Raw genomic sequence first — 19,710 nt, 5'->3', positions numbered from 1 at the left:
CTGTAGGTAGTGTCGTCTCTAAGCTCCTTATTACTTGACAGAATGTTGTATGTGTAATATCACGCCTATCCCCCTATAACTTTCATGTTAAAATTCTAAAATCTCTACACATTTGCCAAATATTCGCGGTCAGATTAGTATAATTTATTTTCAGGTTCATTAAACCCCGTTACTAAAAGTAAAAATAAATTGTTCTTACCATCCCTAATGATTGTAACTGTGTTACTGAAACTACTTGATTGTAACTAATAATAAATATTTTACCTTTTACTGTGCTAAAAATCGTCGGTTTTGTGCTTTTTTAACTCTCATATAAGTACTTTTATTGTAATAGTACTTATTTAAATAAATGATTTCACTAAAAGTACAAAATAATACTAATCGCAGATACTGAAATCTCTTAAGTTCACTTGTCTTAGGCCTAAAATTAGCTAAGCCTTTATTAAGCACTGCCTACATTCGATAAAAAGATAAATTTACAAAGTTAACGTTTTTTGCTCTATTTTAATTAGGCTAAACTTTACCATACTTAATACTATAATTAAATTAAGTTATAATATTATTCTACGGTCTAAGGTTAGACCTTTTCAAAAACTGTTATAAGCATTTAAGCTGTTATATAAAACGTCTACCTAAGTATATTTACCTACGCCTGTTGATTACATTCGTTGAAATGAAGTGACGCGCATTTTCAAGACAAACTCCGAGTATTATTACAATATATATGTTTTTAATTTATCTTTATAAATAAACATATTTGTAGCGTTGAGTGAAATCTTTATTTTAAAGTCCCTTCAAGTTTTTTAAAGTGTGTTCTCCCAGGAGTTAATATTCATAATGTTTTCACCTCGTCACGGAAATTGGTAAAACACCATATCAGCGTTGTGGTGTTTCACAACGTAACCTTAATTCATAATCACACAAGGCAATAATATGAGGGTCGTGGGTTTGAATCCCCGTCACACGAAACATGCTCACCTTTACAGCCGTGGGGGCGTTATAAATGCGATCAATCCCACTATTCATTGGTAAAAGAGTACCCCAAGGGTTGGGAGTGGGTGGAGATGGCCAGCTGTCTTCTCTCTAGTTTTACAATGCTAAATTAAAGGAAGGCTAGCGTAGATAGCCCTCGAGTAGCTTTGCGTGAAATTCAGAACAAACCAAACAAATCGAATGAATTTCTCGGACCGTAACTTGTTAGTGCAATTTGTGAAACCACCAATTACATCGCTATGATCGCCTAGCCTTTCAAATTGTTATTTGTCATTTTGTTTAATTTTATTAAGTTAATTATCTACAAAAAGTGTAACAGCTCATTTATTGGTTCTGGTCTCTAGTTTATTATATTTCAACAATTGCTCTAAGCACTGTAAATAATTATCTTATATAAATTATGTTTCTCGCAATGCGATTGCAATTTGAACAATGTTACAAAACTTTGTTAAATTACTCTAAAGACGTTGAACGACCTCTCGCAAAGTAGGTGTATTAGTTCTTAAACATGTAAAATTCGATTAAAAGGATTAGACTTTAAATTCATGTAACACCTGGATGTGAAATAATCACAGAGAAAAAGAAAAAATAGTCTTTTAAACTTACAGTAACCTAGTGATGTAACTTTATCAAGCCACAAAGGTTTTTCGTATAGGTATATCTCACCTTCTAAGTTTTGATATAAAGCTAGTAGTGCAACACTTGCTATAAGTTATCTTTTATGTTTTACCCAAACTATAAGATTCAGCTCTGTTTGTCTCAAGTTTATTTTAAACCTTTTATCTCATATAAACAGAGGTAATTATCATCAACATAGAAACATGTTAAAAACTGTTATCGCTGTATAGGAAAGAAGAACTTAATAAAATACAGCATTTAAATTATGCTGTGTTTGTTAATCTGTGAGACCCAAAACTCGAATTTATTATTGAATAAATCTCAAGCTTTAAAATTTAAGAAAAAATTAACAGGGTAATTTATAGCTAATTTTATTAATTAACTTAAATCAAAAACTCGTCTTTCAATGGAACTCTAAGTAGATACTTAGAGTTACAGGGAAAGAACTAAAGAATAATATTCAGATACGAAATTAAGGAAAGTTCACATTGTTGTCAGAATAGGAAATGAATAACACCACGAACAATCTGAGCTCCAGGGGACTTAGAAGTAAAGGTAGTGATTAGTTTCTTATCACGATGTGAGTGTGAGTTCATGTGGTTACTAAGCTACGAAGTTAATAAAGCCACAAACAGTGTTAGCTCCTAGAGAGAACAAGATTGGAAATACATAAAATGTGATTAGTTACTTATCGCGATGTCAGTGTTCTTTGGATGCAGAAGAGAGAATATGAAAACACACAGGATAAGAGTACATTATAATGTACGTTTCACGTCATCTACTTGGAAAGAAGTGGAATTCCATGAATTTCACTTCAGTCTCGAGAGTAAAAAAAAAACAACTTCTAACATTCTGCGCATCGCAATTCGAAACATTTCCCAAAAGGAAAAAAAACGTCATGACCAGAAGAAGCTTCTTGTGGTCGTAATGGTCATCTAGACGACTAATATAAATGCATGCCTTCGCTTTTTTTTATTGTCTTGTGACAACTTGACATAAAGAGCCATTAGCCTCCACTGCATAACATGTTGATCGAATTGTGTAAATTAATATTAATGAGTTAACTTCGATATAACATCGTCTAAGTCATATCACTGGAAACGAAAATGTCTGTAAATAATAAATACGTGTGTTTTAAGACTTCTTTTTATGTTTATCAAATGCTTAAAGAAATATTTCACTCGTGGACGTGTTATTAAAGACTTTAACATAATTCATAACTATTTAAATGTTTGTAACCATAGTTCTATAGCTATTTGAATGTTTAAGATATGTCTATCGCTTTCAGAATGAAAATAAAAATATCAGTGTTCATTTTCACTGTATCTGACTGGTCATCTATGTATGTAATTGCAAGGTGGGGGTATGCATTTCTATTTACGGTTAAAGCTCAACGTACGTTCGTAACAGCTTAACGTGTGTTTTATATCTTTTGATACCCATACAGTTTTCCAGTATTTTAAGAATTTCAGTCTGTATTCATAGATATTTCTAAGAAATCTTTAACAGTATAATATTTTATGTATTTCCATTACGTAGTAGCCAGGTGGTTAGGGTGATCGACTCGTGATTTGAAGGTCACTGGTTCAAATCCTACTCAGACCAAACATGCCCGACCTTTCAGCCGTGGAATTGTTATAAAGGTCGGTCAATCCTACTATTCATTAGTAAAAGAGTAGCCCAAGAGTTGGCGGTGGGTGGTAATGACTAGTTGCATTCTCTCTAGTCTTACACTGCTAAATTGATGACGGTTAGTGCAGATAGCCCTCGTGTAGCTTGGCGCAAAATTAAAAACAACACTGCGTAATAATACCGAATGCAATTTGAGAAATAGATGTCGATATCTTTAGACTCTAAAACTTAATGGCGTGTACATACAAAAATATATCAATGTAATACTTTCCCAACCACGCAGATTCCTCTTACATTTTACTATTTAAATACAGTCATTATTGGATTCGTTTACTCAGTGAAAAACTCGCAAGAAAACCTAACGACTAATTACTGTTCCAGTGATGTGCACAAAGACAATAGGCTATTTTAAATCATGTAAAACTATGATTGTGTGCACAAACAAATAGAAGTGCAAAAAGCTAAAAAAAAACTAATTTATTGTGTTATCTAATTTTTATATATCGGTCTTTCCCATATTCACGTAACTCAAGTCTATCTTGTTTGTTTAAAAAATAACATGTAACACATGAAAAATCAAAACTAACATAACTTTACATGACTACTACACACTCAGTAGAAATTTATTTTGGAAAATTCTTTTTGCTTTGGAAAAAAAAAACATCTCGTTTTCCGCACTTTAAAATTTATTATTACTTGCTATAATGACAAAGTTATTAATGAAAGACGTTGGAATTATATAAGTTTTAGCTTTTTTGTGTTTTTGCATTCTGATGCTAAAATGATTTGTAGTTTACGAACAATGTTTAAACAAACTTGTTAGCACTTACACGCATCACAAAAAGACAGAATATTTTAATGCTGCGTAGCTTGATGTAAGAACAACAACAACATAGAAACCTTAGAAACTCGAAGTTTGACGACCGTAGAAGGCCTAAAACATGAATCAGAAACTGTTTAGTAGCAAACAACTAAAATCACTTCTTAAGACGTGACAACCGGAAAAGATAATTAAAATGTCAAAGTATACAAAGGAAATAATTGCAGTTACACTTGTTGACATTTTAGAACTAGAGTCTTACATCAACTGAAGACAAGGAACACTTTTTGGATCTTAATATAAGTGTATGAAAACATACCTCCAGGTTAGATAATATATAAATTGCTAAATATGTAAACAAATGGTTTGTTTGTTTGTTTGTTTTAAATATGATAACTGAATGAAACTATAGCATCTCTTGAGATTTAAGAGTCAGTTTAGATCACTACACAATTCGACAATACAATTTTAGTGTATAATTCAATCACAGCTCACCAAACCAAGTAGCTCGTGTGGAAATTCTACTAATGAGAGAATGCTTTTAATGTTCAAACATTTCTTAATTATTTGTCTGTGTTTACTTACAGATTCAACAAAACCGTATTTAAACGATATAATTATTTCTTGTGTCTGTGTTTACTTATAGATTCAACAAAACCGTAATTAAACGATATAATTATTTTTTGTGTCTTTGTTTACTTATAGATTCAACAAAACTGTATTTAAACGATATGATTATTTTTTGTGTCTTTGTTTACTTATAGATTCAACAAAACCGTATTTAAACGATATGATTATTTTTTGTGTCTGTGTTTACTTATAGATTCAACAAAACCGTATTTAAACGATATGATTATTTTGTGTGTCTGTGTTTACTTATAGATTCAACAAAACCGTATTTAAACGATATGTGTGTGTGTGTTTACTTATAGATTCAACAAAACCGTATTTAAACGATATGATTATTTTTTGTGTCTGTGTTTACTTATAGATTCAACAAAACTGTATTTAGACGATAGAATTATTTTGTGTGTGTGTTTGCTTATAGATTCAACAAAACCGTATTTAAACGATATGATTATCATAACGCCATAAGAGAGAAAACAACATAAAGAAACTAGGTATAGATGTGTAACTGCATAACTGAAGTGAAAGAAACGTTGCAGTGTTTTTTTGTAAAATGTGAGCTGTTATGTTACGTTAATTGCTACATTTGTGGGACGTGACACACTTATGACATTAAACTCCATTGGTACAACACTTATTTCCATTAATACTAACTACCAATCAGAGCAAGCTGGCTATTTAGAGCGAAATTCATAGGCAACCTCTTAATGAGTATATCTAATTCAATATAGTTCTCTTACTGACCGTAAAATATGACCATTTATGAGATCAAAGTTCACTGTTACATCATTAATTATCGTGTTTGAGTTTAAAGTCCATAGCTACACAATTTATTACCATGTTTGTGGAAAGTGACACACAACATGTTTATTTATTAAAGGCACGTCAAGTAGAGCAGGAAATGAAGGTGGCGTTGCTGTTATTAGATGTTAATTAACTTACCTAATTAACACAGCTTGATGAGATTACCGTTCAATTGTTCCTTAGCTGTCTCGAATCGGAAGACGGGTAGCGACATCATTTACGTAATTTTTGTTTAGCACAATTACAAGGGTCACAAACAAAAATCTTTGACATGACATATATTACTGAACTGCTCTTTTTTGTATATCGAAGAAAAAGAGGTACGTTATTCAGATGACAAAATTAAACTAAAGTCGCTATTGGTGTTTTTACTCCCTCAAACGCCCTCTAGTGACTGAAAGGGTAGATCTGCGTGTTTACAACAGTAAAAACCAATTTTAGATACCCTTGGAGGTAACAACACGGAAAATACGTTGTTTAGATTAACAACAAACAAATTCTATTGAACAAATTCCAGTTGATAAAAGCTATTTTATCTCAATGTCGATAACATAATTTTTATCTGATAAACAACGCTTATTAGTGCTTATCAAACGCCTATTTTTAATTTCGAATTCTTTTTCTGTCTGAAAATTTCCCAAATGACACAAAATATTTTGCCTAGTTTAGATCAAAGCTATCTGCTGTGTCTACCGCGGAGCATCGAACCTCTGATTATAGAGTTGTAAATCCATAAACTTACTGCTGTCCAACGGAGTGGGGACATACAAAAAATTGCATTCAGATTAATAATTAAGTGGTTAAACTTTATTACTGTCCAAATTTCGCGCAAAGTTACACTAAGGCTATCTGTGTTAGCCGTCCCTAATTTAGCAGTGTAAGACTAGAAGGAAGGCAGCTAGTCATCACAACTCACCGCTAACTCTTGGGCTACTCTTTTACCAATGGATAGTGGGATTGACTGAAACATTATAACGTTTCCCCCATAGCTGAAGGGGCGAGCATGTTTGGTGCGACGGGGACAGGAACCCGCGACCCTCAGATTACGAGTCGCACGCCTTAACACGTTTGGCCATGCCGGGCCCAGCAACCAACAGACTTGGCTTCACGTAAAACAAAAATATACTTACACCATATAAAATTGATATCCGTCAAGAAATAAGATTGAAAGATTCGTGAGAATCTGAATGAGAGAAGGAAAGTGTAACAGTTCCATTAACAACACAAAACCTGCCTCAACATCGTACACATATATTTGGAAATAATACGTTTGACCTGTCACACACACACACACAAGCTAAAGTAGATCGTCTTATATTATATTTGGTGTATTAGCCATGTGGTGAAATTTGCCTAGATGGGTTTCGCATTAACAGTTTGTGCCAATTTAGAGATTTATAGCGGGTTGTAAACATGGTTAAGGAAAAATATATCTCAGAACGGTTGGTAAACCTGTAGATGACCTAAGAAGGTCGAAACGTTGTTCTCTGCTTTATTAGTAAAAGTGTTAATACCCATACCAGCCGTTCTGAAATACATTTTTACTTCAAGTGGGTTTCTCGTCAAGGAAAGAAAGATACCGGACTAATTAATATTGATAGGTAGAAAGGGTTGTATTTTACAAGATGTTAACAACAATGGTTAAAAATTACCATGAAAGTGAAGTTAAATGCAGGGAAAGTGTTAGGGGCGAGACAGTAACTACAAATGTATATATATAAATGTGTGTGTGTATATATATATATATATATACCGGATGGAACTATGTACATTCATGTTTAATGAAGGGTTATCTTAGGATATGGAAAGTTATTTTTCTTATATTTAATTGTTAAGACACACACAAAAATGCCCATAAAAACCTGCAAAACAGAAATTATGAAACTACAAATTTGCTTGTATATTCGCATGGACACAACAAACCGACGTACCAAATTTGGTGAAGATATACCAACTGGGGTGAAGTAGTAATTAAAACCACAAAATGCAAAACTAAAAATTTGTATGTATCCCCGAATGGACCTATTGAGCATTCATACCAGTTTTGGTGAGGATCCACCCATATACTACAAAGTAGTTACATGAGCATACAATAGACAGTACTATTATATTTTCGGATTATTTGTATCAGAAACAGATAATAAGTTATTGGTATAAAAGAAGAAAACATATTGTTTAATTAACTTTTAACACTGATTTTTTAGATTTTTGTTACATTGGACATTACTTAGAATATTTTGTTTGTTGAGTACAAAATTACACAATAGGCTTTCTGCGCTATGTCCTCTGTGGGTATACTTGGTTGTTTTGAAATTTGCACAAAGCTACTCGAGGGCTATCTGTGCTAACCATCCCTAATTTAGCAGTGTAAGACTAGAGGGAAGGCAGCTAGTCGTCACCACCCACCGCCAACTCTTGGGCTACTCTTTTACCAACGAAAAGTGGGATTGGGCGTTATAATGTGACCCTCTGATTACGAGTCGCACGCCTTAACACGCTTGGCCATGCCGGGCCTGTGGGTATACAAACCAGATTTTCAACGTTATAAGCCTGATGAGAGGGCATTAATTAGAAAATCAATGTACGTTGAATTTAGTTTTCCCAGTAATCAAACTACCAATTAGATCGGGAACATAACTCCCAAGCTGTGGAAAAACCCTCTCTCTTCCAAGGTATTTTGTACGACGAAGGATAAACCATGTTGAATGTATTACGACTGGTTCATTTCTTGGGCATATTTACGTGGTAGCCGTCCAGCGATCCAAGGAATATCCAAAAATTTAGTTTTCCATGACTCCACTGCAATGGTGTAAAAATTTTTGTTTGTAATTCAACCGTCAACGTATTTGTTTAATATGATAAACATTAACTCTAAGAGGACTCTTGGTTTATTACGTTTTTGGATCTTAATATAAGTGTATGAAAATATGTCTCTAGGCTAGAATCACACAACATTGAAAAGGTTCATTCCAACATAAGTTTGTTTGTTTTGTTTTTGAATTTCACGCAAAGCTACACGAGAGCTATCTACGCTAGCCCTCCCTAACTTAGCAGTGTACGACGAGACGGAAGGCAGCTAGTCATCACCACCCACTGCCAACTCTTGGGATACTCTTTTACTAACGAATAGTGGGATTGACCGTAACATTATAACGGCTAAAAGGGCGAGCATGCTTAGTGCGACCGTGATTCGAACCCGCGACTCTCAGATTAGGAGTCGAACGCCTTAACTCACCTAGCCATGCCGGACCTTCAACATAAAACAATTGAAAATTCTCTATTATAGAGATACTGATTGTACCACTAAATTTAAATAAAATAGAAACTGCTTATTTAGCGTACATTTCGTAAGTTTTTTCTTATTTATTTCTCTCTAACCTAAGTTTCATATTTCGAGATTTTTGTTTGGATAACTTCTACCATCATGGTTCTTATAACCCTGTCTTCCAACTACCTAGTCTATTAATAAAATTCAGTGCTTATCTATACTACTGAATCTGGGAACTCCGTCTTAATGTGCGATATGTAAGTAAAATGAACCATGCCCGATTACATCATTAACCTTAATTTTCGAGACTTCGGTGAGGAACACGTAAACCTTACTAAAACATCTTTGTGCCCACGTGTCGTGTTCGACATCGTAGAAGCAGATCTTACATGAAATCTAGATTATGGCGGAAGTAAACACATTGACCTAAAATCTATGTTTCAGCCAAAGTCTAAATGATTTGTAATAAATCACATTTATACAGTATAGAGCGAATGTTGTGGATTCATGCTGAGCGATATTCGTGACATATGTGTATGAGCATCGTGCTCTATATAACGAAAAATATTATTTACAGGCAATACTAAAATAATGCTGTCAACACAAAATCGAAACGATAAATTACGGGGCCGAAGATTCCAAGTATGCGCCTCGTCGCCGCAAGAACACGAGTTCCGCGATTTGGAGTCATGGGTGCTTTTATAATGGTGATGGTCAAATCCCATTATTCAAACAGACAAAAGTACCCTAACAACCTTCTTTCCATCCTAATGGTAAAACATTAGGTAAAGGTTTTGTGTAAGCATCCTTTGAGAAGTTTTTGATGAATGATCCAAAAGAAATAAACTTTATAAACTCCGACCTATTTCAAAAAACTTTCGTCTTACCACTGAATAAAGTGGAAAATTTAATTTAAAGCTTTTACAAACCAAATAACTTAATAAGCAGATACGTTTTTTTACAACCGTGCCTTATAAAATCTACAGATTTTATGCAACTTACCATATACATAAGATCTTTTCTTGTTATTCGGTATTGTTAACTAAGTGTTAACTAAAACTTGTCGTTAGGCCTCATGTCCTACTGGTTAATTCAGTCTAAACTTTGGTTTATCTATGGATGCAGAAGTACAGCTGGCTCTACCAGTTAAGTCCGAGCAACCAATTCTTCATACAATCCGTCCGTGTTTTTTATAGGTCATAAAGGTCAGGACAGAAAGGCGTAATGGGCATCACAACGTCGTCCCTTATAATTATGATTTCGCTTCATTTATTTATCAATTATCTTCTATTTTTCCAATTACCTCGTATAATTACACCTAAACAGACATAACTAGATTGTGATTATAAAACAACAAAATCATTATATAATCATTTCATGTTTCTCTCATGCCTTAAATGATTTAAAAAATAATAATTTAAAAACTACTTTTGTAGACAGGGGGAGCTATTCAATTATTTCTTTTCGAATTGTGTAAATAGGTACCATAATTAAAAACTACAAAGATTAGGACTGGAAACCAATCGTAATTTATAAAGAGACAATAGTATAATAATATGTCATATGCGCCAGACATAGAGAATACATTATACATAACGCAAATAAACAGTAATATACAACATACTTTTCACTAATGTGACAAATCATAGAACAGTAGAATAATATAAGGAGATATAAAAACAAACAAACGATAAAATATCCTGAATAATAAATATTAATAATAGTATTTATTCAATGAAATAGAAAATAAAAGAAAGAGAGTTAAGAATACAAAGACGAAACATTATGGGTTTATGAAAAGGCTTAACGTGATGGCTGTGTCAAACTCCAAATTTTAGCATCATAAGATCTCAGGTATACCGTTGTGTTTCTTGGAAGGCATGGGAGGAAGGAAATGTAAACGCATGTTATGATTAATAATGATAGTGTGTTTGTTTGTTTTGAATTTCGCTCATAGCTACTCAAGGACTATCTGCGCTAGTCGTCCCTAATTTATTAGTGTAAGACTATGGAGAAGGCAGATAGTCATCACCACCCACCGTCAACTCTTGGGCTACTCTTTTACCAACGAATAGTGGGATTTACCGTAACATTATAACGCTCCCACAGCTGAAAGGGCGAGAATGTTTGGTGTGACGGGGATTGGAACCCGCGACTCTAAGATTACGAGTCGAACGCTTTAACCAAATGATAGTGTGTATGATAATAATATCATAATAATACTGAAAAATTAAGGAACCAATAAGCGAATAAAAAACATATAACTCCTAGCAAACGAACTGTAGAACTGCTAATGAGAAAGAAGTACAAGTTGAATAAATTATTTTAAAATACGTCGTTATCGAAAAAGTATGGCATTAATAATGATACAAAATGTAATCAAAACAAATAAACTAATATCATCTTTAAAGGGCATGGGGGCGTTATAATGTGACGGTCAATCCCACTATTCGTTGGTAAAAGAGTAGCCCAAGAGTTAGCGGTGGGTGGTGATGACTATCTGCCTTCCCTCTAGTCTTACACTGCTAAATTAGGGACGGCTAGCGCAGATAGCCCTCGTGTAGCTTTGCGCGAAATTCAAAACAAACAAACAAACAAACAATGATACGAACGACATAAAGGAATTCAGTTTTCTCAGTTAATAATAATGAAACATTTTAACGTAAACGTGGTGAAGACGATCTAGAAAGAACCAGTAACAAACGAAGAGGCTGATATCTACTACGTATTTAATCGCTTTATTTTTAAAAGGAGCGTATAGCTCGTCCGTTCTCACTAACACACAACATTCTAAGGGCATTTGTTTCTGTAAAACAGAGTATGCACTGTGCAGTCATAAAGAAACTCATAAAGCGAAATGAGCATGAAAATAAACGAGAACCAATAAGGAATATACGAGAGAAACAGATATTGAAGCCATTGGTTGAACTTTTAGAATCAGAATAATAACCAGTATATGAAGTAGCTCCAAGAAATCGGACCTTGGCGTTCCCTCCCTGGCTGTCACAGTCGGCGGGTTGCCACGGCTGACTTGCGTCTCACTTTACCTAGGTCTGGCAGCCAGATGTGGCACTGCTAAACCTGTGGTGGCGGGAACTGGTCATCCACGCGGCCTACCTCACCCCTCGCGTGCTGAAACGTAAGCATTTAGAAACGACGGTTTTTAAGTCAACGTCCTAAGTACTATGAGAGGATTATGTGAAGAGATTTCGAGCGGCTCGTGCCGACAAAGAACAGATAATATTTGAAAAGAAGCAGTGACGTCAGCGTTCTCTTTTCCAAATCACCGCCATGTTTTTGCGATGAACGCAGGGCTTCCTTGTGATATTCAAAATTAATTCTCCGATTTTTTCGTACAATCGCCTGCTACGAACTTAAGAGAAGTTTGTTGTCCTTTCTATCCACGTGACTTGTTATCTTCACCATCCCATAATCCTCGCACGAGGTGAGAAAGCCTGTGCCAAAGCTCCTTACAGATAAACACTAAGTGGGGGGAAGGTCGCCACGCGCTCTGCAGTCTCTTCTGAAAACTAAGGAGTGGCCAAGAGAACTGGCCTGATTTATGACAGCCATAGTATTTTTACCAGTTTCGTCATCGTATTTTGTCAACTATTCATAAACGGCTCACACACACACATATAAATGCATGTTAATTATATACGTTTGTCCGAATATATTAATGTTGCATTTTCATGTCAGTTAATCCGTTAATAATTGATACATTCAGGGCAGCATTTGTTTTATAATTTCGATTGCGAAAAATTACAGCTGGTGTTTCTAATGTTAAAAACAAACATGTTTTTAGTCCACAAAGATTCTGTGAATAGATAACTTCTCATTCTAGGACTGTATATTATCCAGTTACACGTGAACTATGAAAGACCAAGAATTATAAACTAATGTAACGGAACTGCTGTGCCATAAAGTCAGTTTTTTTTTTCCAGGAATGCACGATGTGAGACACCAGGGGCAAATTATTTCGGTTTATGGTGAAACCTAAAGTCAGGGAGGAAGAGGTCAAAGAGAACCTGACCCTCCAGGGTACGAACATATCATACCCAAACATCGAGAGAGTGTCCACAAGCTCATATCACGCACGCAGTGCAAGTGGACAAGTTCCGCGGAAAAGGTCCGACCCTACGGCTCTTTTAAGGACAGCCTTTTCTAGGAATGCACGAAGTGAGACACCAGGGACAAATTATTTCGGTTTGTGATAAACGTAAAGGCAGTTTCTACAAGTTGATATCACGTAGGCAGAGCAAGTGGACAAGTTCCGTGGAAAAGGTTCGACCCTACGGCTCTTTTATGTTAAAACTCCTGATCCTTAAGCAGATAATGGAGGCGGACGCTCAGTTTAATGTACCAACCCTAGTCTGAATGTGTGTTTATACACTTGTTGTTTTTCTTCTCTTTAGTAAAACGTCTCGCTTCTATCAAATCAGTGCATAATCCAACAAATAAGTAAGGTAAAATCTGTCTCCCAAATGTGTCGTTTACGCTACTGTTACAGGTTACTGAGAGTAATCGGGCTATCTGCTGTGTCCACCGAGAGGACTCGAGCCCCTGATTTTAGCGTTGTAAATCGGTAGACTTACCGCCGTCCCAGCGGGTGACGATAGAGAGAAAGTCGAACTCTTATATTTCTCTCAATCCAACCCTTCTATTTTGTATTAATTTGTAATAACAGCGACCTCTAATATAACGGGTGTCATATTCCGAAATGCGTTTCTCTGAGTCACTATCTCCCAACCTATTGGATTACAACGCTTAAATCATGGGTTCGATTCCCCCCTCGGTGATCGCTAGATAGTCCAAAGTGATTAATACTCATGTTATTTTCTTTTTCTGACAAACAGCTGTAAATATTGCGTGTAGTCTCGTAAGTTCATAACAGCAAGCGTAATGGTAATTTGACCTACTGCATGCTTATGATCAAACGTTAACCATGTTTTCAGATTAAGACTTTGTCTGAACCTAAACAAGCATTATATTTCATACATACGCGACAGTCATATGTGTCGAAGCTAACTAATTGTACTTATGTGGGTCATCGATGTCAATACTAACCAAGTAAAAAAATGAACGATATTTTTGACAATACGTCACGTGATATTTCCATTTTGACATCAATTAATTATCCCTCCTGTTTATTACGCACTATAACTTCGTTAAATGTCCAAAGGTAGTCATTATAAGTTAACCGTCATAAAGTAATCAGTTATTTTTACGTAACGACCTCATTATTTCAGATAAAAATATATTAATAAGCAGCCTGTAACTCCTGAAACTGTTAGAAATACGAAACAGTAAACGAACTTATGTATATATATATTTCTTCTTAAGGCACGGCCTGGCCAAGCGTGTTAAGGCGTGCGACTCATAATCTGAGAGTCGCGGTTTCGCATCCCCGTCGCTCCAAACATATTCGCCCTTTCAGCCGTGGGGAAGTTATACTGTGACGGTCAATCCCACTATTCGTTGGTACAAGAGTAGCCCAAGAGTTGGCGGTGGGTGGTGATGACTAGCTGCCTTCCCTCTAGTTTTACCCTGCTAAATTAGGGATGGCTAGCACAGATAGCCCTCGAATATCTTTGTGCAAAATTAAAAAAACAACAACAAACAAACAATATATTTCCTCAGTGTAATAGGAGTTTATTCACAGAAAATTACGAAATATATATATTGTCTAAATGTTTACACAGTACTTTATTATTATTGATAGTTTCAGTGTACGAAAAATATAAATATTGATGAATTTGAAAAGGCAATGCCTTTCTTCTGGTCTAAAGCTGGATCCACAACGTCTTAAGTATCTAATTTTAGTTACAAAGATTTACTCGTGTATTTGTTTTCATTTTAACGCTTCTCTACTAATATGAGAAAGACAAATCAAGCATTTCACGTGTATTTTTAATGGAATGCAATCAGGTTGACCACAATGCTAGCAATATCTACTCATTAAAAAAGAACAACTGTGAAATGGAGCGAGCAGATAGCCCACTGTTTAGTTGTGCACTAAAAACAGCGATTTGTTACGAAATAAGGGTTTTAACATATTTTGACTAAACCTTTCAACATTGCTAAACAAAATATTTTTTTTTTGTTCCAAAATAGAGAATATGCAATAAGCTGTGTAAGATTAAAATTTGTAAACTTGCTACCTGACAGACGAGTTTTACACCAATCGATAAAAATGCTCTTTCTGGTTTTTCTGGATCTCTTTACTTGTTATGCATTTATTATTCCTGTATTCTTCCAACAGCGATCTTGTGATGAACAGTTGGAGTTTTCACCTGACATACATACATTTGTGTATAAGTTTATTCTTTATAAGTTTATATAACTGATATTACTGTAATTGAAAATTTCAGTGTTCGACTTACATTTGAAAAAAATCGATAAAAATAAGTTATTCATAGTTAAATAAAACGTTACAGATTTAATTATCTAAAAGGAAAGGAAAGTAGATTTCAAGAGCATGAGATGTCCTGAAAGAAAGTAAAGTAGACTTCAGGAACATGAGATGTCCTGAGAGAAAGTAGAGTAGAGATCAGGAGCATGAGATGTCCTGAGAGAAAGTATAGTAGAGTTCAGGAACATGAGGTGTCCTGAAAGAAAGTATAGTAAAGTTCAGGAGCATGAGACGTCCTGAGAGAAAGTATAGTAGAGTTCAGGAGCATCAGATGTCCTGAAAGAGAGTATAGTAGAGTTCAGGAGCATGAGATGTCCTGAATGAAAGTAGAGTAGACTTTAGGAGCATGAGATGTCCTGAGAGAAAGAAGAGTAGACTTCAGGAGCGTGAGATGTCCTGAAAGAAAGTATAGCATACTTCAGGAACATGAGATGTCCTGAGAAAAAATAGAGTAGACTTCAGAAACATTAGACGTCTCGAGAGAAAGTAGATTAGACCTGTAGTTTAAACTGTTGTAAAAGAACACAGAGCATACTTACGCAATGTAAATCGATCGACCTCTTAATTTTGAACCCTAACAGAACAAAATACGTTTTTCTCTTTACAGAAATCTAAATAGCTTTGCCAGTCTTGATCAGTTATACTTCTCTTGACAAGATTAAACAAGCCATCCAGCAAAACTCAAGTTATATCTGATTGCTATGACCAAGATTATTTGCTATTTGATGTGCTTTAAACAAATATTTAGGAAAGAAATTGTAAGAGATCGAAAACATTGTCAATTAATGTATGGTTCACAACATTTGATGTGCTTGTAAAACACAGAGAAATAATAATATACTCTGATTTATTTATCTAATTTTATTTTACGAGTCAAACTTACAACAAAAAACTGTATGTTACTGTCATAAACAAAACAGAAAAGTGATAAAACTTATAGGGTTACATTTCGATTACTCGCTATTAATGAACAATTAGTAGAAACATTACGTTATTTAGAGAATTAATATGAATTTTAGAAAAGTCTCATCTCCCACTAACCTAAGGTTGGACATATCAGTCACAGTTTCTTTAAAAAAAACAAGGAGACATCTGATTGCCGTTAGATGGCGATATACCACTAGCAGTGGTATGACTCTGATTGCGACACGAAAACAAGATGACAACAGTTATCTCGTCATTCATCCCGAGTGCTAGTGTTGACGTGCTAACGTGAAGATCAGTTATCAGTCCGTCCTGCTACCTGGCGGACAAAAGAAACATTCCTGGGCCGTGGGAAGCCCATAAAAATGACACTAAAGGGCCGATCAGGACGGCATTTCCCTGCAGGGGGTTGACTAGAATATGCATCAGGTTGTGCCGAGTTGCGCGTGATTGATAAGAATCGGTCTCCGCGTGCTCTCCCCACGAGATTTTTGCACGTAAATCGGAATGCAGCCGGCCCTGAAGAAGAATAAATAGATGTTCCTTGGTCTGTGTGTGTGTGTTGTATTTTGATATCAGAACTACTGAAAAATAAAGTGGAATTATCAGTTCCGTTTCTGTGTCCAAATAATTAACATAAGGATTCACTTGTTGCATTCCATCAACGAATGAACGTATTATAATGGTTGTGAGTTAACTGAAGATGACGGGCATGGCCAGGTAGTTAAGGCGCTCGACTCGTGATCTGTGAGCCGCAGGTTCGACTCCTCACCTCACACCAAGTGTGCTCGACTTTTCAGCCGTGGATGCGTTATAATGGTGAAACCAATTCCACTATACCTTGATAAAAGAGTATCCCAAGAGTTGGCGGTGTCTACTACGGCTTGAGCTGTGCCATCAACATTATCACATTAAACTTTGTCTAGTATATCTTAAACTGGATCCTAAATGTCATGACATCAAACTATGTGTTGTACAGATTAAACTGGATCCTAAATGTCACGACATCAAACTATGAGTAGTACAGATTAAACTGGATCCTAAATGTCATGATATCAAACTATGTGTAGTACAGATTAAACTTGGCCTTAAATGTCATCACATCAAACTGTGTCCAGTATACCTTAAACTGGATCTTAAATATCATGACATCAGACTGGGTTTAGTACAGATTGAACTTGGCCTTAAATATCATCACATCAAACAATGTCTAGTACGAATTGAACTTGGCTTTAAACGTCATCACATCAAACAATGTGTAGTACAGATTAAACTTGGTTTTAAATGTCATCACATAAAATTATGTTTAGTACAGACTGAACTTGGCTTTAAATGTCATCACATCAAACAGTGTCTTGTTTATCTTAAACTAGATCTTATATGTCATGACATCAGACTGTGTCTAGTACGGATTGAACTTGGCCTTAAATGTCATGACATCAAACAATGTCTAGTACAGATTGAACTTGGCCTTAAATATCATCACATCAAACAATGTCTTGTACAGATTGAACTTGGCTTTAAATGTCATGACATCAGACTGTGTTTGGTACAGATTGAACTTGGTCTTAAATGTCATGACATCAGACTATGTCTAGTACAGATTAAACTTGGCCTTAAATATCATCACATCAAACAATGTCTAGTACAGATTGAACTTGGCCTTAAATGTCATCACATCAAACTATGTCTAGAACAGATTGAACTTGGCCTTAAATGTCATCACATCAAACAATGTCTTGTACAGATTGAACTTGGCCTTAAATGTCATGACATCAGACTATGTCTAGTACAGATTAAACTTGGCCTTAAATATCATCACATCAAACAATGTATAGTACAGATTTAACTTGGCCTTAAATGTCATCATATCAAACTATGTCTAGAACAGATTGAACTTGGCCTTAAATGTCATGACATCAAACTATGTTTAGTACAGATTGAACTTGGCCTTAAATGCCATCACATCAAATTATGTCTAGTACAGATTGACCTTAGCCTTAAACGTTATCACATCAAACAATGTGTAGTACAGATTGAACTTGGCCTTAAATGTCATCACATCAAACTATGTCTAGAACAGATTGAACTTGGCCTTAAATGTCATCACATCAAACTATGTCTAGAACAGATTGAACTTGGCCTTAAATGTCATCACATCAAACTAGGTTTAGTACAGATTGAACTTGGCCTTAAATGCCATCACATCAAACTGTATCTAGTATATCTTAAACTGCATCCTAAATGTCATGACATCAAACTATGACTAGTACAGATTGAGTTGAACTTTGAATGTTGTTATATTAAACCTAATACGACTTAGCTGAGTCTTAAATTTCTTTACATCAAAGTAAGTCCAGAAAACTGAACTGAGCCATGAGCAGAACTTTGTTCTTGACACATATACAGGTACATTTTACATGCAACAAAAATAAACTTACAAAACATCCACATTTTACCTTGACGCACCAACTGCCTAACTGTCCCCCACACCGCTCACCCCTTAAAGATGTATATATACTCCCCTCAATGAGTATGGAATAAGGAGAAAAAATGAGAAAATACATAAATACTTGCTACACTACGCAACCCTGCAGAATAACACTAGAATCAGAAATAAATGATTACCCAATAAATTTTTAAAAATCCATATGGATTTAGATGAAACAAGGCATCTCTGCTCTTATACAAAAACGATCATGTTTTTGTTTTTATGACATGTTCACGATTTTTGACTCTGTGTAAAATAACTTGGGAGCGTATTCCGAGCGTGTGTAAGATAATACGTCGGCATTTTATAAAATTGAAGTTACAAGGATCGGACTGTCACATTTCTCGTAAGATAAGATAGGAAACAAAACTAAACAAGCACAGTGGAATTGGTGAAAACCAGCTGAGACGCCTGGACAAGAATTTCTTTAGTCAGAATGTCAGAGGAAAAGTGAGGTACGACATGTAACAGATTCACAAGTGGTGAAAACAAAGAGGGAAAGATAAGTTGTCCCAGTCGAAGGGCCCGGCATGGCCAGGTGGGTTAAGGCGTTCGACTCGTAATTTGAGGAACGCGGGTTCGAATCCCCGTCACACCAAACATGCTCGCCCTTCCAGTCGTGGGGGCGTTATAATGTGACGGGCAATTCCACTATTCGTTGGTAAAAGAGTAGCCCAAGAGTTGGCGGTGAAAGGTGACGACTAGCTTGCCTTCACTCCAGTCTTACACTACTAAATTAGGGACGATTAGTGCAGATAGCCCTCGAGTAGCTTTGCGCGAAATTCAAAACAAACAAGCCCAGTTGAAGACCGCAAATTAAAAACATGCTCATATGTAACAAAAAAAATATATTAACATTTTATTACACTAATCAACGAACTATTTCTTTTAAGATGTTGTAAAGGACCAGTGTAAAGGTAATTTATATGGTCTGAATACAATAAGGCTAGTAACGTCAGTCGAGTGTTGTTTTAAACTACTGCAGACAGTAGACACGCAAGCAGCTGAGTGAACGTATAGAATTTCACTTTGCTTCAATGGTGTATTTTTTGTTTTGTTTCTTGAACATCTCACAAAGCCACTCGAACTATTTGCGCCAGCTGTCCCTAATTTCAGTCTCC

At 35.4% G+C, this 19,710-nt stretch overlaps 1 protein-coding gene across 1 annotated transcript in view; it reads right to left on the bottom strand.

Annotated features, from left to right (window-relative positions):
• The window catches only part of LOC143228031 (uncharacterized), an 89,598-nt gene extending 83,809 nt beyond the window's left edge, over window positions 1-5,789 (bottom strand). Inside the window, exon 1 of the mRNA XM_076459378.1 lies at window positions 5,633-5,789. The gene's annotated coding sequence lies outside the window, so the exon portion shown is untranslated. The remainder of the gene's footprint in view (window positions 1-5,632) is intronic.
• Between the last annotated feature and the right edge of the window lie 13,921 nt (window positions 5,790-19,710).

The sequence above is a fragment of the Tachypleus tridentatus genome, chromosome 10, assembly GCF_004210375.1.
Source record: "Tachypleus tridentatus isolate NWPU-2018 chromosome 10, ASM421037v1, whole genome shotgun sequence".
NCBI classification, from domain to species: Eukaryota; Metazoa; Arthropoda; class Merostomata; order Xiphosura; family Limulidae; genus Tachypleus; species Tachypleus tridentatus.
Note: the sequence above shows the minus strand (reverse complement) of the source record. Positions and strands in the feature narration are given on the sequence as shown.